Source organism: Lissotriton vulgaris, chromosome 3_1 (assembly GCF_964263255.1).
Source record: "Lissotriton vulgaris chromosome 3_1, aLisVul1.2, whole genome shotgun sequence".
Classification (NCBI taxonomy): domain Eukaryota; kingdom Metazoa; phylum Chordata; class Amphibia; order Caudata; family Salamandridae; genus Lissotriton; species Lissotriton vulgaris.
Window position 1 is genome coordinate 1,727,518,206 of NC_141689.1, and position 20,272 is coordinate 1,727,538,477.

The window sequence follows — 20,272 nt, forward strand, 5'->3', positions numbered from 1 at the left end:
AATAATGTGTAATAAGTAGGGATTTTTTTATAAATAATAATTGTGATCTTATAGTTGCTTCATGGAGGGGGAAGATGGCTAAATAGGCCTTCGCGTATTAGCAGGGAGGGTTCCTCATGGGCAGAGAGGGCAGAGAGGTCACGGGGTTAGGGGAGGGGGGGGTTGGTAGGGAGGGTGCACGTGGTGGGGGAGCAGTGGGAAAAAATGGAAAAAAAATTCAACCTCATCTAAACCTTTTAAGTAATGTGTTAAGTCTAGCCTCAAAAAAAGGGTCGACACTCACGGGTAGGAAAAGAGGAGGATGGCTACTGTGACCTCAAGGAGTAGTGGGGCAATATTTATCTCGTGGAACGTCAATGGCTTAAGATGCCCTCGGAGGCAGAGGCTTATATTCAAGCATTTAGAATTGTCAACTGCACAAATATGCTTGCTACAGGAGACACACTTGAGCCATGAAGAGAGCATAGCAACTTTCTCAAAAATCACTTGGGTTAAGAGCTTTGGTGCATCAACACAAACAGCCCAAAATAGAGGGGTAGCCATACTAATTAAAAAAGGGACACCCTGCAATATTAAAAAAGTACAGTCAGATTGTTCCGGTAGATGGTTGATCGCTACTTTAGCATTTGAAAATCGCGATATGGTCTGTGCCTCTTTCTACGGCCCGAACTCTGACGACCCCGATTATATCTATAAATTGCAATCAATATTGATGTTGGAGCCACCACCATATGTGATAGGGGGGGATTTTAATGTTTTGATTGACCCTCTTAAAGATAGATCTAATGTAAGTCATTATAAAGGTGCAGTGAAGGTACGTAGGGCGTTAGTTAACATGATCCACGATATGGACCTAGTAGATCTATGGAGGGAAATAAAAGGAAATGAGAAGGGCTTTACTTTTTTTAGCAAAAAATATCGTCATTCCTCCAGGATTGATTATATCTTCCTTGATAGAGGCTCATTAGCTAGCATAGAAGAGATTTTAGTCCTCCCGGGTCATCTATCCGACCATGCACCTTTACGTATTGTGTATCAGTTCAGGGAAACTCAGCGACGGGCATTAAGGTGGACCCTTAATAGGACCAAGCTGCAGGACCCTGATGTGATTACCGCTGTACAGGCCTCAACCTCTGAGTTTTTTGTGTTGAACTCCGACTCAACAACCCCAGATGTAGTCTGGGACGCCTATAAAGCCTGGCTCAGAGGGAAACTCCATGGAGCCATCTGTTATAAGAACAAGATCGAAGCCAGGGTATTAAAGGGTATCGAAGAGAGGATAGGTGGCCTGGAGAGAGATAGGGAAGGGGCTAGTAATGGGGACCAGGAACAACTCACTCAAATTTTGGGAAAGTTAGAAGAGGCAAGATCAGAATATAGAGGGAAACTAGAAGCTAAATGTAGAGCACAGTGGGAAATTGGTAAGATGCAGAATTATGAGTATGGAGAGAGGGCCGGTGCTTTATTAGCATGGAAAGCTAGAGCCGACCGGGCCAGGAATGACATAAAAGAACTTAAAATAAACGCCGGCGGGGAAATCTCAAATAAGATAGATGACATACAGACATGTCTTCTCTCCATGTTCTCAGATCTGTATAGGGAAGATCTGACTCCCCGATCAGGTGTGATTCAGTCATTTATCAGAAACAAACAACTTCCAGTTCTCACAGAAGAAAGTAAAAACAACTTAGATGCTCCCTTTACATCAGATGAGATCATAGCTCAGATAAATAAATCTAAGAATAAAAAGGCTGCAGGATCAGACGCGCTCCCGAGTGAAATATATAAACATCTTAAAGAGGAGCTCGTCAAACCCTTGGAAAACACCTTTAACTCAATTTATGGTCTGGATGGAAAGGTCCCTAATACTTGGAAAGAAGCAATAATAGTTCTGATATTGAAACCGGGTAAGGACCCAAAAAAGGCAGACTCTTACCGCCCAATCTCCCTGCTGAACGCCGATTATAAGATCTTTATGGGCATTTTAGCAGGGAGATTGGCCAAACTGATACCTGGGTTAATACATCCAGATCAGAAAGGGTTTGTCGCAGGTAGACATATACAGGAACAAGCACAGCTTCTTATAGGCAACATTGACTTGGCTATCAAGAAGACAGAACCCTTGGCCGTTATCGCAGTCGATGCGGCCAAGGCGTTCGATAGAGTCTGCTGGGCATACCTATGGGAGGTCCTGAGGGCTATGGGTTTTGGTCCTATTTTTATTCAGACCCTGCAGAATTGTTATCAGGGTGCTTCTGCCCGAATATTCTTGAACGGGTTCCTCACCGCGAGTTTTAAAATTCAGAGAGGAACGAGGCAAGGGTGCCCGATTTCACCCCTTTTGTTTAATTTATATATGGAGCCGTTGGCACAGACGATTAGATTGGATGAGTCAATCTATCCATTCAGATCAGAACATTATAGCTCAAAAATAGCTCTGTACGCTGACGATCTGGTTCTGTATACAAGCGACCCGGATACAGCTATTATAAGGGTGGAAGAGCGTATGCGCGAGTTTGGAGCAATTTCTGGGTTTCTTGTAAATAAAACCAAGACGGAGGTGATGTGTTGGAACTTGGAGTGGACAGGGACAGAAAGTGAAGAGATGAGATACTTGGGGATCTATGTAGTGAAGGAAATTGAAAAGATCCCTGAGTTAAATTTAAAGAGGGTGGTAAAGGAAATTGACAGCTTATTCAGTAGATGGAAAAATCTACCTCTGACTATATATGGAAAAACCAACTTAGTAAAGATGGTCATCCTTCCTAAACTGTCATACCTCTTTTCTTCAATTCCTTTGACATTTTCAAGTAAAAGCCTGAGTAAAGTACAGAGTAAGATCAACAGTTTCATTTGGGGCAATAAAGGGGTTCGACTAGCGTGGAAAAAACTTAGACGTAGATTAAAAAAAGGAGGGCTGGCGCTTCCAGACGTAAGACTATATGCAGATGCGTTCCAGTTTAAAAGCATACGAATGCTGTTAGTTAAGCCAGGGGAATCAGCTTGGGGGAGGCTATTAGGTGAAATGGTGCGGGTAGAAGGGGGAGGCAACGGAGAAGCATTTCTGTATAAATTTGGATCCCCTAGGTTCTTCAAGAGGGTACGTCTGAAGGTTCTAAGGACAGCTTTGGAGACTTGGTGTAGGCTCAGGCATAGATGGGGCATTGGATACTATTCTGATTATGCCCCTATATGGGACGGCCCAGGGACCCCGGGTTGCTTGCAGGATGGCTTGGCACTGCCGATAAAGAGGGCCGGTGTCAAAATCTGGTCTGAGTTGTTGGACAGTGGGGGGATACTCCCCTGGGATTATCTGAGAGCTAAGATTGGCACCGGGCTCTCAAGATTTAAATACATACAGTTAACATCATGGTATGAGGCGGAAAAGCGGGAGATAAGCGGAAACTGGGAGATTGAAGACTTGTTGCAAGAGACGAGCCCACTGAATAAGGAAATATCTATTTGGTATAACAGTCTGCTAGATGCCGAAGACCATAAGACCCCCGCTTCTGCAGCAGTGTGGACAGGATCCCCACTTGGACCACCAGCAGACCTTTTGTATGAACCCTCACTGAAGACCCTGTACAGATCAGTTAAACCTGCCTGCCTAAAGAAAAATCACTTTTTTGTTATTAATAGACTCTATTACACCCCGGCAAAAATTGCAAAGTTTGCTCCTTTCCCCGTTCCTAAATGCCCTAGATGCGCAGAACCCTTAGCAAATGACTTACATATTTTCTATGAGTGCCCAGCACTCACAAGATACTGGGCTGAGGTAGGGGACAACTTACTGGGCATATTTAATACCAACATTGAGATCAATATACAACTGGTATTTTTTGGAGACGATGGTCAACTCAGCCAGAACCTCTCGCAGAAAGATAGGGGCCTATTACTGAATTTGATACTGCTGGCAAGAAGGGAAGTGTGTAAGAGGTGGAAGGATGCCCTACCCCCGCAAAGGGAGGAATGGCTTAAAGCTGCATTTGCTATGGCGCGACTAGAGTACGATGGAGCGGAAGATAAAATCTTGAATATCTGGCACCCCTTGGTGAGCTGGGGCAAGGACTTAAGATTATTGTAACATCATTGGTCTTATGATTACACCAGGGTCCCATACAAAACAATGGGACTGGTCGGATGACCCAAGCGAGTGCGGTAAGCCGTAGGGGCGACCAGTAACGAGGGCGGCTTCATAAGACCCGCAGAGGCTTGTCAGGTGAGATGAGGACCAAAAAAAAATAAAAAAATAAAAAAATAAAATAAAAAATGAGGCACAGGGTCAAGACTGATTTGCTTATGGACAGGTTTAAGCTGGGGTTGCATGGTGGGCAAAAGAATGATGGATTTAACCCAGCTCTCTTGACTGGGGGTAAATGTTTTGATTTGTTCTGCATTCTGTCCATAAATGTTGTGTCTTTTTCTTTTTCTATTACAGAAACAGCCCCTAAATGCAGCTTATATTGATTCGTCTACAGCATGTGACACATTAAACAGATCTAGTTTAAGGGAAAAGATGGCAAGATGGAAGTGTCTCCCGGGAATCTTGAAGCTGACAGTCCAATTGCTCAAGGGGTTGTGGACTTCAGTGGAACTTGGGAGGGGATGGGGCCCTGTCCAAAAAGATAAAAACAACCAATTATTTTAGAAAGGGGTGCATTTGGCTCCTATTCCCAATCTACATAGAAAATGCCTTTGAGGGTTTAAGGCAGGTCAGGGCCTTACCTGCTAAGCTGGGGACAGAACCCATAATTGTGATATTTTATGTAGATGACACAGTGCTATTAGACTTTATACTGGTGATGCTGCAGCAGGATATGGACGCTTTTTCTCTTTATTATAAAGGTAATCATTTAAAGACTAAAATTAAGGTAAAGATTTTTCTAAAGTGAGGAGACTCCCCACAAGGTTCAGATGGTGGCTGAGTGGTGTCCAAATGGAGGAGGTTACGGAATACGGATTCCTTGGTTTGTCATTTTGCTATAGCCTTGGTTTCTGGGGTCATGTCACATCGCAGGAATCAAGTACCAAGGCTATTGCAGGCTCACATCAGGGATTAGCTTTGGCTTTGGGACATAAGTCAGTAGAAATTCTTAGAGAGGCATGTAATGTGAAAATATTCTTGCTGTTACTCTACGGGTGTGAGGTTCTAGTACAAAAATATATCAAGCGCTTGTAAATCATTGAAATAACCAACTGGACAAAATTTTTGAGGTTACCCACAGGCTCAGTGAGCAGTGCGTCAAGACTAGAGTTGGGCCTCACTAAAAAATATTTTCAAAGATAGCCAGAGGTTGCTCAATTATTGGGAAGGTATGTTAAATCGGAAGAAGGCTGAGGTATCTTACACTACTTCACCTGTAAGGAAAACCCAAGGGACAAGAGGTGAAAAATCTACTGGTCTTGGAAGCATCCCTGAATATGCCTACCTGGTATTCTCCCTCAGATGTGTTGGTGTTACAACAGAAACTAGCAGCAAATACTTAATTAAAGAGCACTCAATCTGCAATAATTCAAATGATGTGAGTAAGAGATGCAGTTTGCAGCACCTTGTAGAAGTTAATTATTGTGGTTTAATTCAACCATAGTTGAAGGACTTCAAGCAAGAGTACATCTGTGAGGAGATGTGCTCCGAAGGTTAGGTTGGGCCAGGTATGGCCCCACTGGGAAAAAGTGGGACAGTGACTTTTGGCCTTTTTCTAGTATCAATGTATTATTATTTTGGCATCTTATTGTTTTGTGCTTCTTTTACAAGTAAGAAAATGCTTACTATTGTTAGTTTGTAGAAAACTGCAGGTTCATCGTATTAGCAACTTACTGAATATATTTTGGGACTGTAATAATATGGTGATCTGCTGGGCTTTGACAACATTTCTGTTTGTTGTAGTCAATGAACTTCCCTGCACCTTTTCTTAATAATGAGACTTGCTACTTGTCGAATAGTGTTGTTTTGGGGTTGTAGCTATTTTAACTCTGTTTTTTATAGCTCCTTTGAATTCCAAATAGTTTATATTTTTATGTAGTGTTCCACTTCTTTGTTAGTGTTGCATCATCTGACGGCTGCAGACAATTCTCCCCATATGAATTTTCTTTTTTAAGTATTAAGCATGAAGATTAATGAAGCCTTGTATGATCAGCCAAGCAAAGGTTAAGCTCTGAATCAAATTATGCTCATCTTCTTTTACACCTGAAAAGATTTCAGCCACCGTTTTTAAATCATCCTGTAGCAGATTCAAAAATGAACAGCTTGGCCCATCATACGGTCCTCCTTGCTGACTTCCCATGTGAAGAACTCAAAAGGAAGTAGCATCTGCATCAGGCATTTGAATAGGCCCCATTTGTCCATCACAATGGGTATTTTTTTCACAGTTCCATCCACTCCTCTTTAAACGATATGCTCACTGATTGATTTGTACTGCTCAAATAGACGTTGCAACATGTAATAGGTTGCGTGCCAACGTGTTGTTACCTCCAGTAAGAGGGCTTTAACTGGTGCTCTATGAGCACGCTGAATGATCCTAAAGTGTTTCCTGGCCTTAAAAGAATGACTGAAATGATTGTATATTCTTATGCAGGTTGTCAGTAAGTTACTAACTACGTCTTCTTTTTTAAGAAAATTCTGCACAATGAGGTTCATGCAGTGCGCCAAAAAGAGGACACTGAAATATTTACCATCTGCCGTGAATTTATCGATGTTACTGCCATTGTCCATGGCAACAAATCCAAGTCTGAGACCTTTGGGATTCAGTCATTCAAACACCTTGCTGTTGAAGTCTTCGAAGATGTTTTCAGCAGTATGGCATTTCTCTATGGTGAACATTGCAACTGTAACATACCACCAATTGACCTGACAATGTTCTTTAGCACAGACACCTAGAGATATCTGTTGCCTAGTCTCCACAAAAGAGATCCAGTGTGCAGTGATGCACATGTATTCAGTGGCTTGGCAGGTGGGGAGTGTAAACAGCACTCTTTTGCAAAGCTTGTATATCCCATTGCAGCACATTGTGATGGAGCACTGGAATATCAACTCTGGCAAAAAAGGTCCGATTTGGAACCTTGCATTTCACGCAGATGGCTACCACAAATTCTAAAAACCCCATTCTATCAAAAAAAGAAAAAGAGAGGTGGCCCCGTGATAACATCTTAGCCAGCTTTCCGTTGTACAAACATGCAGTAAGGTGGTTGGGTTTGTAAGGCCCTTCCTGCCTAAACATGCCCGAAATGGTAGCTTGGATCTTTTTCTCTGGTGCCACTGATGCAGTCAACTCCTGGAGAGAACCAAGAGGTGGTAAACGCAATGTGCATCCTGGGGCAGTCACAGTTTGCTGTTGCTGTTGTGTCTCCATCTGTCTCTTGCGCCATTGCGAGGTTGCTGAAGTGGGTGATACTGGACAGGGCTGCTTTGCGTAAAGCACATTTCACCCTCTTCTTCCTCAACATTTTCACCTCCCACCATAGTTTGAGCTGATTCCCCTCTCTCATCACCACCCCCTTAAGATTATTTTTTAAGTTGTGCCTCCCACCGGATTGCGTGGGTTTATTCATATGGGTCATTTGGCCTCTAGTACCATAGTGTGGACCAGGCTTCTCTCAATGAACACTAATTTGGCAAATGGATGCCATTGACATGTTATTATCCTGTTTGCTAATAGTAAAAAAAGTTCCAAACTGGGGAGGTCAACTTTTCAGTGGGCGACTGATGCCACTGCCAATACCTGAAGAACTGCAGATAGGCGGGTTGTGTTGACGATTGGCTCTTTGCGGTCTGTACTTCTACTGAGCTACCGGTGTATGCAGGTCTCAGCATGAAGATCTACTATTACTGACTGCAGATGTTGTCTACTGTGCTCATTAGTTTCCTGCCAAATTTGGGTACTAGTTTGCTAAAGAGACACATCTAATTAAATGTTACTGCTTGCCCCATCGAAATGATGACAATGGCTGCCTCTGTGAGAGACGGGTTTGGGCTTAGGTTGCAGTGGTGCACTTGATGCAGGAGTGCTGCTCCCAGCTTGCTCCCCAGAGGCCGGTGCAGCAGGCACAAGATTTCAGATAAAGGTTTCAGGCGGCATGCCAGTAGTGGCAGCATCTTTTTTGTGGCAACCCTGAAGCTCTCAGGTGACATGGCACTTAGCTGTACAAGTGAAAGAGATTGGAGGACTCACTTCACATGTTGTGTTATCATTTCACTTTGTACAGGCCTTCTGTCTGCCAGCACTCTGGGTGCTATTTCTTGTGCACCTAAAAGCAAACAAGCAAACAAAAAAACATGTAGTGAAATGTGGCTTTGTTGCAGGTTGAATCCAGTACACACAAAGGCAATATAATTTAGTGTGGTTACTTAAGTTATTATCCTAAAAAAATAAACAATAATGTATGCATTCTAAAGTCAAGCCACACCACCATAACATAAATATTTCATTTCCAATGAGCACAAACAACATAAAGATGTACATTTTTGCTTCATTTGCATGTACATCAGGGAGACACCTGTGGCAGTCAGGCATGTAAAGAGTAAAATGGCATAATCCTTAAAAAACGAATGCCAGCGTGTGCATATTGTAGGCAAGGGAAATGGAATAATACTTAAAAAATGAATGCTCATGGGCCTATGACAGGCAGTGGGTGGATGGGTGGATAGATGGTGGAGAAATATGAAAAATGTAAAGCATTTGTTTATTTTAATTTTTTTAACTAAACAAAATAAACATTTAAAAAATTGTAAATGATTGTTTTTGTTAATTATTTGCTGGTGTACTAGGGGACTATGAGAATGCCTTTGGGAGGCAAGAAGGTGCAGGTAAAAAATGCCCAAAAAAGTATTTAATGTAGAAACACTCTTTCAAATAATCATAACATGCAAATAAATCAATGATCATCAAATATTATGAAACTGATAACAGAGAAAAGTAAAAGATTGGACAAAAACGAAAATAGAAATTTGCTTTGAATGTAAACTTGAAACAACTTAGAGTGGCTGCACAAGAGCAGGAAGAGGTGTGGCGTCGCGGCTAGGGCGACTCACTCTGGAATCTGGGGATCACGGTTCGTTCACCGGCAGCATATTAGCCCAGCACCATGTGACTCTGGGCAATAGCTTGCTTAATCTTCCCGACGGCCCCCAGCGCCTAGAGACCCTTACGGGTGATTGTGCGCTTTACAAATGTGGTTATAAATGACTATTAGCCACATGGTCAAACAGCAACAACCAGCAAGGAGACATGACCTCAGCAAAGAACACATGCAGGCCTATGGACAAAACACACTGGCAGGCCACACAAAATGGCTGTTGGCCACATGGTGAAACAACAACAACCAGCAGGGAGGCACAGTCAGAACAAAGAACACAGGCACGCCTGTGAAAAAGCTCACTGGCTGACTACACAACACGGGCACGGGCCACATGGTCAAACAACAAGCAAGGAGGTATGGACAACAAAGAAGAACACATGCAGGCCTATGGCAAAAGGACACTGCCTGGCTGCACAAAATGTCTGCTGGACACATATTCACACCAACACCAGCAAGCAAGAAGGCATGGGCACACCAAAGAATGCTTGCAGGACTATGGCAAATGCACACAGTTGACTACACAAAATGGCCACCGGCCACATGTTCAAACATCATCAACCAGCAAAGAGGCTTGGCCACAATAAAGGACACATGCAGGCCTATAGCAAAAGCATACTGGCTGACTACACAAAATGGCTGCTGGTGGCATGGTCATCCAGCAACAAAAAGCCAGGAGGAATGGCCACAACAAAGAATACATGTAGGCCTATGACAAAAACACACTGGCTGGCTACACAAAATGACCACTGGCCACATGGTCAAACAAAAAGCAAGGAGGTATGGACAATACAGAAGAGAACAAAATGTTTTGTATGGCAAAGCACACTGTCTGGCTGCCTGTCACATAGTCAATGAATAATAACCAGCAAGGAAGCAAGGGCACAACAAAGAATATATGCAGGCCTGTGGCAAAAGCACACTGGTTGACTACTCAAAATGGGCACTGGACACTTGATCAAACTGCAACAACCAGCAAGGATGCATGAACACAACAATTAACACATGCCGGCCTGTGGCAAAAGCACACTGGCTGATGACACAAAATGGCTGCATGTTCAAACAACAACAACAAGCAAGGAGGCATGACCACAGCAAAGAATACATGAAGGCCTATGACCAAAGCACTCTGGCCGATGGCACAACATGGTTGATGGCTGCATGGTCAACCAACAACAACCAGCAAGGAGGCATGACCACAACAAATAACACATGCAGGCCTATGACAAAAACACACGGGCTGGCTAAACCAAATGTTCACCAGCAAAATGGTCAAACAAAAAGCAAGTAGGCTTAAAAACACATGCAGACCTAAGACCACCGACTGTACAAAATGGCTCATGCCGCATGGCATGGAAAACAAAGACAGATGGTGGCCTATGGCAAACACACTGACTTGCCAGACAAATGAAGCATGGTAACACTGAAAAAAACACCACCATTAATCCAGAAATAGAAATAACGAACATTAACTGAGCTATATAAAGTTTACAACAACACACAGTATCCCAGGGGTAATAAATATTACCCCACCTTTATACTTTTTGCAGAAAAAATGTGAAATACCCCCAAAAAACTTTTTTTATTTAATCCAATGCCATCTCTACCCTAAATTATGTTGAAAACAACATATACCGCACAAAGAGTTGCTTCATGCTCCCATAACAAAAACTGGGTCTAATGGCCCAATGGCCTATTGGAAGACTAGGCCACATAGTAAAATAAATGAATATATTACACATTTATTAACAAATATGGAGAAAATATACTGAACTGTTCAAAACTTTTTTCCTTTACAAAAAATCAAAATTTAAATGCAACAAAATAACTAGGCCCCTACTGAAACTGCAGGTCAGCCAGAACAAAAATGTTTTAAAATCAAATACAAGTGCAAATAAATACTGTTGCATTCCCTCTTACAAACAAACAATACCCTTATACAACAACTTTTCAACTTACCTGCGATATCACAAAAAAAGTCCTTAAATACAATGGTATATATGCACCAGACAAAGAGAGTGATCCTTCCAGCTCCATTTTCTAACTTATTAGTGTTCAGGAGATGGACAAAGCACTGGTAGGATCCTGCTGTACAGGAACATGAAGGTGGAATCTGCAGTGTAGCTTCCTTCTTAATGTAAAAAAATTGAAATTAAAAAAGGCTTCTAAAAACTATTTTACCAGTCTATTGGAGTTGAATATCAGCTCAAAAAAATGTTTTCGAGGAGATTTGGCTGCGTCCCTAGATGATATTCTGCTTGAGGTGCCGTCACGATCGCTCGCGCTTGCAACTAACTGTGGTATTCTCCTTTCATGCGCAGCTCGTGATGTGACATGTTTTGTGAGGTGAGCATGAAAAGGAGAATGTCAATTATGGAACTTTGATGTAGAATGTGAAAAACGGCTGTGAATTTAAGAGGAATTGGAGTTGGCAAGTTACTCTCCGCTTATAACATACCATGTGTGCTGAGAGCGTAATAATTGGATCTTCACATTAATGTGTGCCAAATCATGCACGCACTCACTAGTGGCCAGGAAGTCTCGTGGCACTCACCAGCACATGCAAAAAGAAGTCTTGCATGCGTCAGCGGATAAAAATCCATGGCAGAATTTAGTTGGAACTCCACACCACACTTGGAGTGCAGAGTTCCTAGAGTGACAATTTCCACCCACCCCTAGTCAAAGGACCTTGTATATCATTAGTTTGCATTTAAGCTTTTGTTCCACTCATCTATTACAGATTTATTAGGTTGTATCACAATCATGTTAGAGTCTAATTAAGGTGTATCTTATTTTCGTTCTGACAGTCTGTGTTGTATTGTTAACTCTATCAACTGCTCACAGTTATCTGGAAGAATCACAATTTGTGCCAACATATCTTTCAGTTCACTCCTTATTCCGTGATGAAAAACGGAAGCTCTCTTCCTAACTGGCCACTCAAGGTCAACTACGAATCTATTTAAGGTTCCAATGTAGATTAAAAGATCTTGTGACCCTTGCTTTAGAGTGATAAGCTCTCTGTCTAAGGAGATAATTTGGATTTTCCTGTCAAATAGTTTTTTTAATTCTTTACTGAAGTTAGTAAAATTATATAGAATCGGGTCACCTCTTTCAATTATGGGAACTGACAAACTAGTGGAATTTCCTCCCAGGTAGGATAACACAAATGCTGTCTTAGTCTGTTCATCAGGAACTCGTTGATTTACACAAAAAATCTAAAAATCCTCTGGATTTCCATAAAAAAATTCGGGGCAGGGGTCTAATGGGACTGCAGGTGGTTGAAGAAGATGAATAGAACTGGTAACAGTCCGTTCAGGAGAGGGGAAAGCAGATTGATATGCCACACCCAGAAATCCACCCCTTGTGTGATTAGATGGTGCATTGCTTGATTCGGTCAATTAAGGGGAGACACATATAAGGATGTCAGCTTTTTGGGGTTTTTTGGGGCCAAGAGGGTTTTCAATAAGAAACCTGGTCCAACGTAAAGTCTGCAACTACCTACCAGGTAAGATCTGATCATTTGTCTAGTTGAGCTCCCTTCTCTGTGCGTCTTCACAACAACACTTACACCACCACACAACTACACACATGAATCCTACCCCCACACAAACTAACAATCATGCTCAAACTACTGTACATACATACCACATTATGCTCATTCACTCAGACTGTGCAGCATTCTATGTTCCAGGCAATGCAATTCCCAGTGCCTACAACAACCTTTAACAGAGAAATATGGATCACCTTCACACCATTGCATATTCTAAATGTCCTTGTTCCCAAAGGCTACAGCATCTTGCAATCCACCCTTTTGCCTATTATAACGTTCACTGTCGTATTGCTGGTGGACTGCCGGCGGCATCAGGGAACAGTTGTTCCCTGGCGGTGGTGCAGCTGTGCCACAGTGAAATGTACTGAGCGGGGACTGTGCCAGTCCCTCTCAGCATATTACGAGTTCCTGCACCACAAGACATTTTACGGCGGAGCCCTACCATGTAAAGGCTGGTGGCACAGAAAGAAATGGGGCCCTACAGGGCCCCAGGTGCCCCTTGCGAGAAAGATACATTCATGTGCCCCCTATCTGTATCCCCATAAAGTTCCAGCATGTCATGCACGTCCACGTCTATGACGTGCTGGAACGTTTTTGCAGTTCCCATTGCTGTAATTATTCAAAAAGAGGGATTAGGGATTGGGACATCTGTTTCATTCCCCAGGGTAAGTAAGTAATTAATCAGAAAGAAGAAACAGAAACTTGTTACACTTCTAGACCATTGGTATAGAAGATTTTAGAGTAACCTCAAAAAACCCAATGCCGATGTAGTTGTGCGGTATATCTGGTTCATCCGCCCGCCCAATGGTCTAGAAGTGTAACAAGTGTTCCCATTGCTGTTTTCCAGGCACTGCCATGTGAAGGGCAAAGGACCACCCGCCATATTACTTGTTGAACTCTTTCAACTCATAATAAAGCGGGCGGTCCTTGTGCGAAGAGCCGGCCAACTGCGCCAAACACGTATTCGGCCCCTTAGTTGTTTCTCTCTTTCTGATGTGTTTTCTAAATCTGATGCATGTTCTATTGTTAACTTTATCTTTTCTTCCTTTCAGGTCTCATGGTGAGCTGGCCATCACTCGCTTTGGGAGATTGCCCTTACCCTGTAGATGACAAGGTAAGTAATTTCTGTTTTCATTTCTATTAGTCCTAAGTCATCCATCACATCGTGTAGGCTGTGATAGAAGGTAAAGGCAGCCTGTTGTTTGGAAAATGTGAAGGTACAGGAGCATTTGTTATAATGTGCTATACTTGTGCTGCATTCTATGAACACTTCCGTTGTTCTCTGGTATCTCAGCCATTGTGTGATGTCCTGGAATGTTGTTGATGACTGGAGGATAGGCCAGTTAGAGAGAGTGGGCTGAGCAGAGAGGATGTTGATTCTGGTGGGTTTACAACTTATTATCCGATGTGAACTGACTACCTGACTTCTACTTACGAAGAGAGATACTCTTAAATTACTACATTGGCGACGATCTGAAAACGGACCTACATGTAAGGAATCTCATTGAAACAAAGAAATGAAGCAACATTGAAGGTGCAATAAGAATAGGAAAAGGCGTAAGAAGAGACATAGTAGACTCCCTGAACCCAACCAGTGTCTTTTCCATCAGATAGCCTTCGGAAAACAAACCAATAAACTTAAAACGGGCGAGGGTGGTCTACTGAACTGTATGCAGATGAACAAAGATGATCGCTAGACTGGAGAGCACTGAAAATATGTCACTGTTTTTGAGCCATGTCTGTAGTGTGTGGTGAACAGATGAAGGTCCTGTCCATGTAATATCTTTGGGTATATTTATTCCAAGTTAAGATCTTGAGTAGAGCCCCACCAGGAGCAGACTTCCTGCTTCTCAGCCCATTCTCCCAACTGACAAACTCCACCCATCCAACATTCCACCACATCATCCACACCAACATTCCACACCACACTCACACTGGCTGATCAGCAGGTACAACACTGTGCCTAGTAGGAACTATGCCAAATGCAAATTTAAATGGATTTCCTTTCCAAAGAATATGAGTGGTGATTTTATTGTGCAGTGCCAGTTCAAAGCGCATGCATTTACCTGTATGACAGTGACAGTTGGAAGGGCGAGCTTTGAATTAGCCATGAGGCTAGAGTGCACTGTTAGGCAGCGAGGCTGGTATGACTGACACCCATGTGTATGCATACCAAGAAGCTTTTGTGATGCTACCCTGGGCTTAGAAATCAGTCTCATCACAGTGTCTCCTATTACGCCCAGAACAGTGCAGAATCATCATTGTTGGTCACTCTCGACCTCAATCCCAAGCACAAGCTCCTAGACGCGAGGGGACAGAATCCTGAGCATGCCTAGTGTTGTGCCAATGACTTTGTGATCAGAGCTGCCTGGGAACACGCAGATGCATCACTCTAAATGTGATGAGGGAACACATTTAGGGCAACGCACCAACAAGTACATAGAACACATATCAACTGCAAATCAATGCTATGCAGGAATCACAGCATCGGCATCATTGTTTTTGGAAACACGTCAAAGTGGCATGTAACATTATTATGAGAAGTCAAGCCGCACTATAGGATGAAAAAAAGCATACTACGTCAGTATCAAGCAAGTTTAACTGTTTAACTGCATCAGGGTCTGAAAAATGTTTCCTGATCCACGCTCGTATTTGCAGGCAATTGCGGTATACATTTGTGGCGTGACATTGAACCGAACATCTGGGGAACTGTAATGTGTCTCTAATTATTAGATTCTCTTTGAAAAGAAAAAGTTTCCATTCTCTGCTGAATTTTCGGAGAACTTCGGCGACTTTTACTCGTGCAGGAAAGTAGAGCCTTGGTAGCGCAAGCGGTCAGTTAAGTTAGAGTAAGAGCAGAAGAGTCAGTGTAATATGAGAAGGTCGGATGAGACCGCTCACCAGAGAGAAGGATTTGGGGTTTGCTGCCAGAGAACATTTGTAATGCTATGCTGAATGTTTACATATGATGGCAAGTTGCATTTTAATTTTTTTTTGCTCCTTCTGTTCCAATTATGAGTGGGGTAGTCAAGAAAAATGCATTTATGTTTGTTGCATGCAATGTATTTTGTCATTTGAGTCCCTGGTCCTGCAAAAGTGCGCAGTAGAGGATGTCCATTTTTTGCATGCATATGATATTAATTTATTTTTTATTTATTTTTTACATTTGTACAACGCTCTGTTACCCGTGGGTGTCCTGGCGCTCTGTAAAACTCCATAGGCACGGTTATGTGAACATCGATTATGGGTTTGCTTACGATAAACCGCACTTCTCCAAAGTAATGCCAGTTGTACTGAGACAATTTGATAGTATCTATGGCAACCAAGGCCAGGGTGCTTCAGGGTATATGACACCTACCCACCAAAGTGTCAGTTAGTCCTTAGATTCAGCCGAATCCAGGACACATATGAGAAAAAATAATACCCAAGCTACACCAACGTAAGTATTTTCATGTGGAGGGGCACATAGATATTCTTACACACACATTACTTCAATTTTACATTTTTTCATTTTTTCACAGCGCCCTGTATCCACAAAGTCCATAAGAAATCTCAATGTAACCAATAAAGTAGTCCAATCAAAGCTTCTGGCTTGAAGTCTGTTTTTTTAATTTCCACAGGTTCATGATACTCCAAGTTACAGCCGATGCACGTTTCGCCCTCTGGGCTTTCTCAAGGCTGCAATACAGATGTTCATACATGTCCATCAGACACTATATAGGTCATGTTGGTACATATCACTGCATATTTGCATGCAAAATCCCTTGTGATGAATGAGTTATTACTCATAAGACATGAGATTTATTGTTTAGAACATAACACCCTTGTGGAGAGTGTCTCCCAGAGACTGACTGTTTATGTTGGCGGAAAAAAAGAAGAAAAAGAAAGGTATGTAAGGGAGAGCCTGCTGACATTTATTACCAGCATGTTCTAAATTCCATTATTTGTGAAAAAGTGACCTGTGTGTAACTATATACACCATAACCATCACCTAGTGTGGAATGCATGCGCACAAATTAGTGATCAATCTCACCTTATTTGAGTCTGATATGGCCTGGAAGAAGTGGAAATAGTTCCCTTTATTATAATGTCCCTCGATAATATATGGTATTCCAATTTGCGCAAGGATGAGGGCGCATTCATAAATCAATAATGATTATTCAGGCTTCAACCGATATTTTGTGGTGTTCTCTAAGAAATAGTAACCATATTGTTTGGCCTTTGTATATCACCAAAGGACATGGGTGCATAAAATATCATTAATCCATTAAGAAGTCTCTAAATATTAAAATGTCTCAATATTTATACACACCTATCCTGCATGTCCCTTATCTTATATGTAGTGAGACACATATTTATTATTTAGCATAATTGGTTTTTATTTATAAAAAGTGACCTTACCAGAAAACGATTTATCGTGGTATCAAATTCAGATATCCATTAGAGTTATTGGTCAAGGTTCATCATCTTAGCCACGAATTTCATAGGCTTATGATAGATCCCAAATACTGCCGACTGGAAGGAAGATGTGACCATCATCGGTTGATTACGAGAGTAGGAGAAAAAGAAATGTGGGAGGAGACGCATTAGCCAAATTTGTATACTGCTTTACGCCCCAAAATCCATTCGTATTAGCACGAACGGAGTTGCAGCGCTAAGCGCTGTCTTTCACAATGTACAAGTGCAATATAGAGTCACCCTTCGGTGCACTCATATTCGTATTAACTCAATCTCACCTGAGCGTGTTAGTTCTCAGTCATGGTATGTTCCCGGTACGTTCCTGCCCTAACTTCCATCTGGTCTGGCGTTTCCCGGCGGTTTGTTTTGAAATCGCGGGCGCCTGGTTCGCTCACAACATAGAAGACGGACTTGTGGTGTATACTAACCAAGTTCGTCTAAATGCTGAGAAAGTAGTGGCCATTTGTAAACAAACTAATATTCATTGCGCCTGAGGTTAGCGAAGTCATATGGGGCATATTATTCACGAACTCACTATCAATCTGAAATGAATGTGTGAGTTTCGAGTTTCTACATTTAAAGCCAGTCGGCAAATATAATTTAGTTAAGATTTAAAAGGCGTGTAAAATTCGCCATGTCGTATTTGCTAAATCATGTTATATATATTCAACATTAACAGAAGATTTGGAATTATTGTGTAAAACTGTCTGAATCATGACCAACTATTCAAGGATGCATATTAAAGTATACATCCATTCCACCAACATAGCTCGCAGATCCATAGGATCCACTGTCCACTTAATACAGTCTCTATGGGAAATTATTCCCCAAGCTTGAAATACAAGGATTTGAGAGGAAAGATCTTTACCGACAGTGTCTAGTATATACAATTTAGATTCTTATTACCATTGCATTTATACACCGTGGTTCATTTTTCATTAAAATCAGTTGTCAATGCTTACCATGTAACTAAATATAGAGAAAACTTTACTTTCATGGTTATATACCCTTATTTCGCAAAGGGACAACACCTGATTTATTCGCTCACAACTGCAGAACAATATCAATTACAAAACTTCATGAAAATCTTTTGTAATGTTAATGCCAAGTTCTACCGCACATAGCCTTATGATCCAAAGGCTTTCTGTCTTACGTAGATGTGTTATTTGGTCCCCACCTCTTGGTCCCATATTAACACTTTCTATACCATGCATTGTAAGCTTATGTAGGTCATTGGGATTATGCATGTTGTTAAAATGAACTGCAAGTGGGTATCGTGAATTGTTATTTCTAATGGCACGTATGTGTTCCTGGATTCTATCTTTAAGGGGTCTGATAGTGCTCCCTATATAAATATTTCCACACATGCAGATAATGCAATAAATTACAGATTTTGTGTTGCAATTTATGAAAGTATTGATATGATATGTCTTTTCTGTGTTGTACTTAAACTCAGTTTTTTTATGTAATCCAAAGCAGCAAATATTACAGTTTCCACACCGGTAGAAACCCTTTTGTGTTCCTCGTAACCAGTTATCTTTTCTTAACGGGATCAGGGTCATGTGTCAAAAGATGCCAGTGCTTCCTCAGTATTTTGAATACATCAGTACTGGCACAAGAATAAGGTGCAATGAAGTTCACTTTCCTATTTTTGTTCCTTTTTTTGGAATTGCTATCTTGATTGGTCAGTAGGGTAGATCTTTTAATTTGATTCACTTTTTGTCTAGCTATTCTGATATTGGTAGGAGAGTAGCCTCTCTTTATGAATCTGTGTTCCACCTTATCAAGTTCTTGCCCCAGAGCTGACTCCACACTGCAATTACGCTTGATGCGTAGCATCTCGACGAATGGTATGGCATTTATTTGTGATGGGGGATGTGCACTCTCTGCATGCAGTGTGGCATTGCATGCTGTATGTTTCCTATAAGGTAAAGTCACCCGCCTATTCATATCCACCATGATTTTGATGTCTAAAAAATTGATCATTTCAGTACTTGATTCCATGGTGAGAGTTAGGTTGTAATTATTTGTGTTGACGTATGTGTGGAATAGGTCTAGCTCTAATTTGGAGCCTGCCCAAAAAAGTAAAATGTCATCAATATATCTCCCAAAATAGAGAATGTGTTCCAATAGATGTCCCGGGCAGTTACGCCATATGTGTGTTAGTTCAAATAGTCCCATATACAGATTGGCGTAGGATGGGGAAAATGTATCCCCCATCGCCACTCCCCTTTTTTGACGATACCACTGACCATTATGTAGAAAGATGTTGTTATCTAATACCAGATTTATCAAGTCAAGTAGCATAACTGTGTGCTCATAACATTCAATTGGACGGCTGTCCAAGAAGTGTTTAATTGCATTGAGACCCATTTCCCCTGGTATACACGTATATAAAGAACACACGTCCATTGTGACCAATAAGTGGCCCTCTGTCCATTCTACATCAGATATCTTACTTAGGACGTCGCGAGTGTCTTTTATATATGAGGGTAAATTCACTACGTGTGGCTGCAGATACATATCTATGTATTCCGATATTTGTTCTGTCGGTGAATTTATCCCGGAGATTATTGGTCTTCCCGGAGGGAATCCCCCTGCTTATGGACTTTGGGAAGCACATATATACACGGATTGGTAGGAGTATCATTAAATAGGTATCTGTATTCTGTTTCCGAAATGAGTCCCTTGCCTTTCCAATGTTTTAGTCGTGTTTCAATTAATGTGATTGTTGGCCTCATAGGATTCCCAGATAGTAATATATATATGTGGTTTGATCAGCTAGTTGCCTATCTATCTCTTGAATATAGTCTGTTTTGTTCATAAGGACTATGTTTCCTCCCTTGTCAGCTTCTCGTATGACAAGGGAGGTATTGCTGACTAGTTTATTTAGAGCATAGCATTCATCAAAGGAAAGATTATATTTGTTGCTGTATTGTGTGATTTTAAATTTGTCTTCCAAATGATATAAGTCTTCATGTACTAGTTCCTGAAAAAGATCTATGGAGTTATTACTAGGTAATTGTGGTGTAAATCTAGATTTGGGCTTTAGCCCACTGTCCGAGCCATCAAATGTCTCAAGATTAAGTTCAGATGCTAGGCTTACCAATGACAGAGATGTATCTTGATCCCCCATAGTCATCAATAAATGTACCGCTTTGATATCTTTAATTGAATGGGTTTGTCCTAATG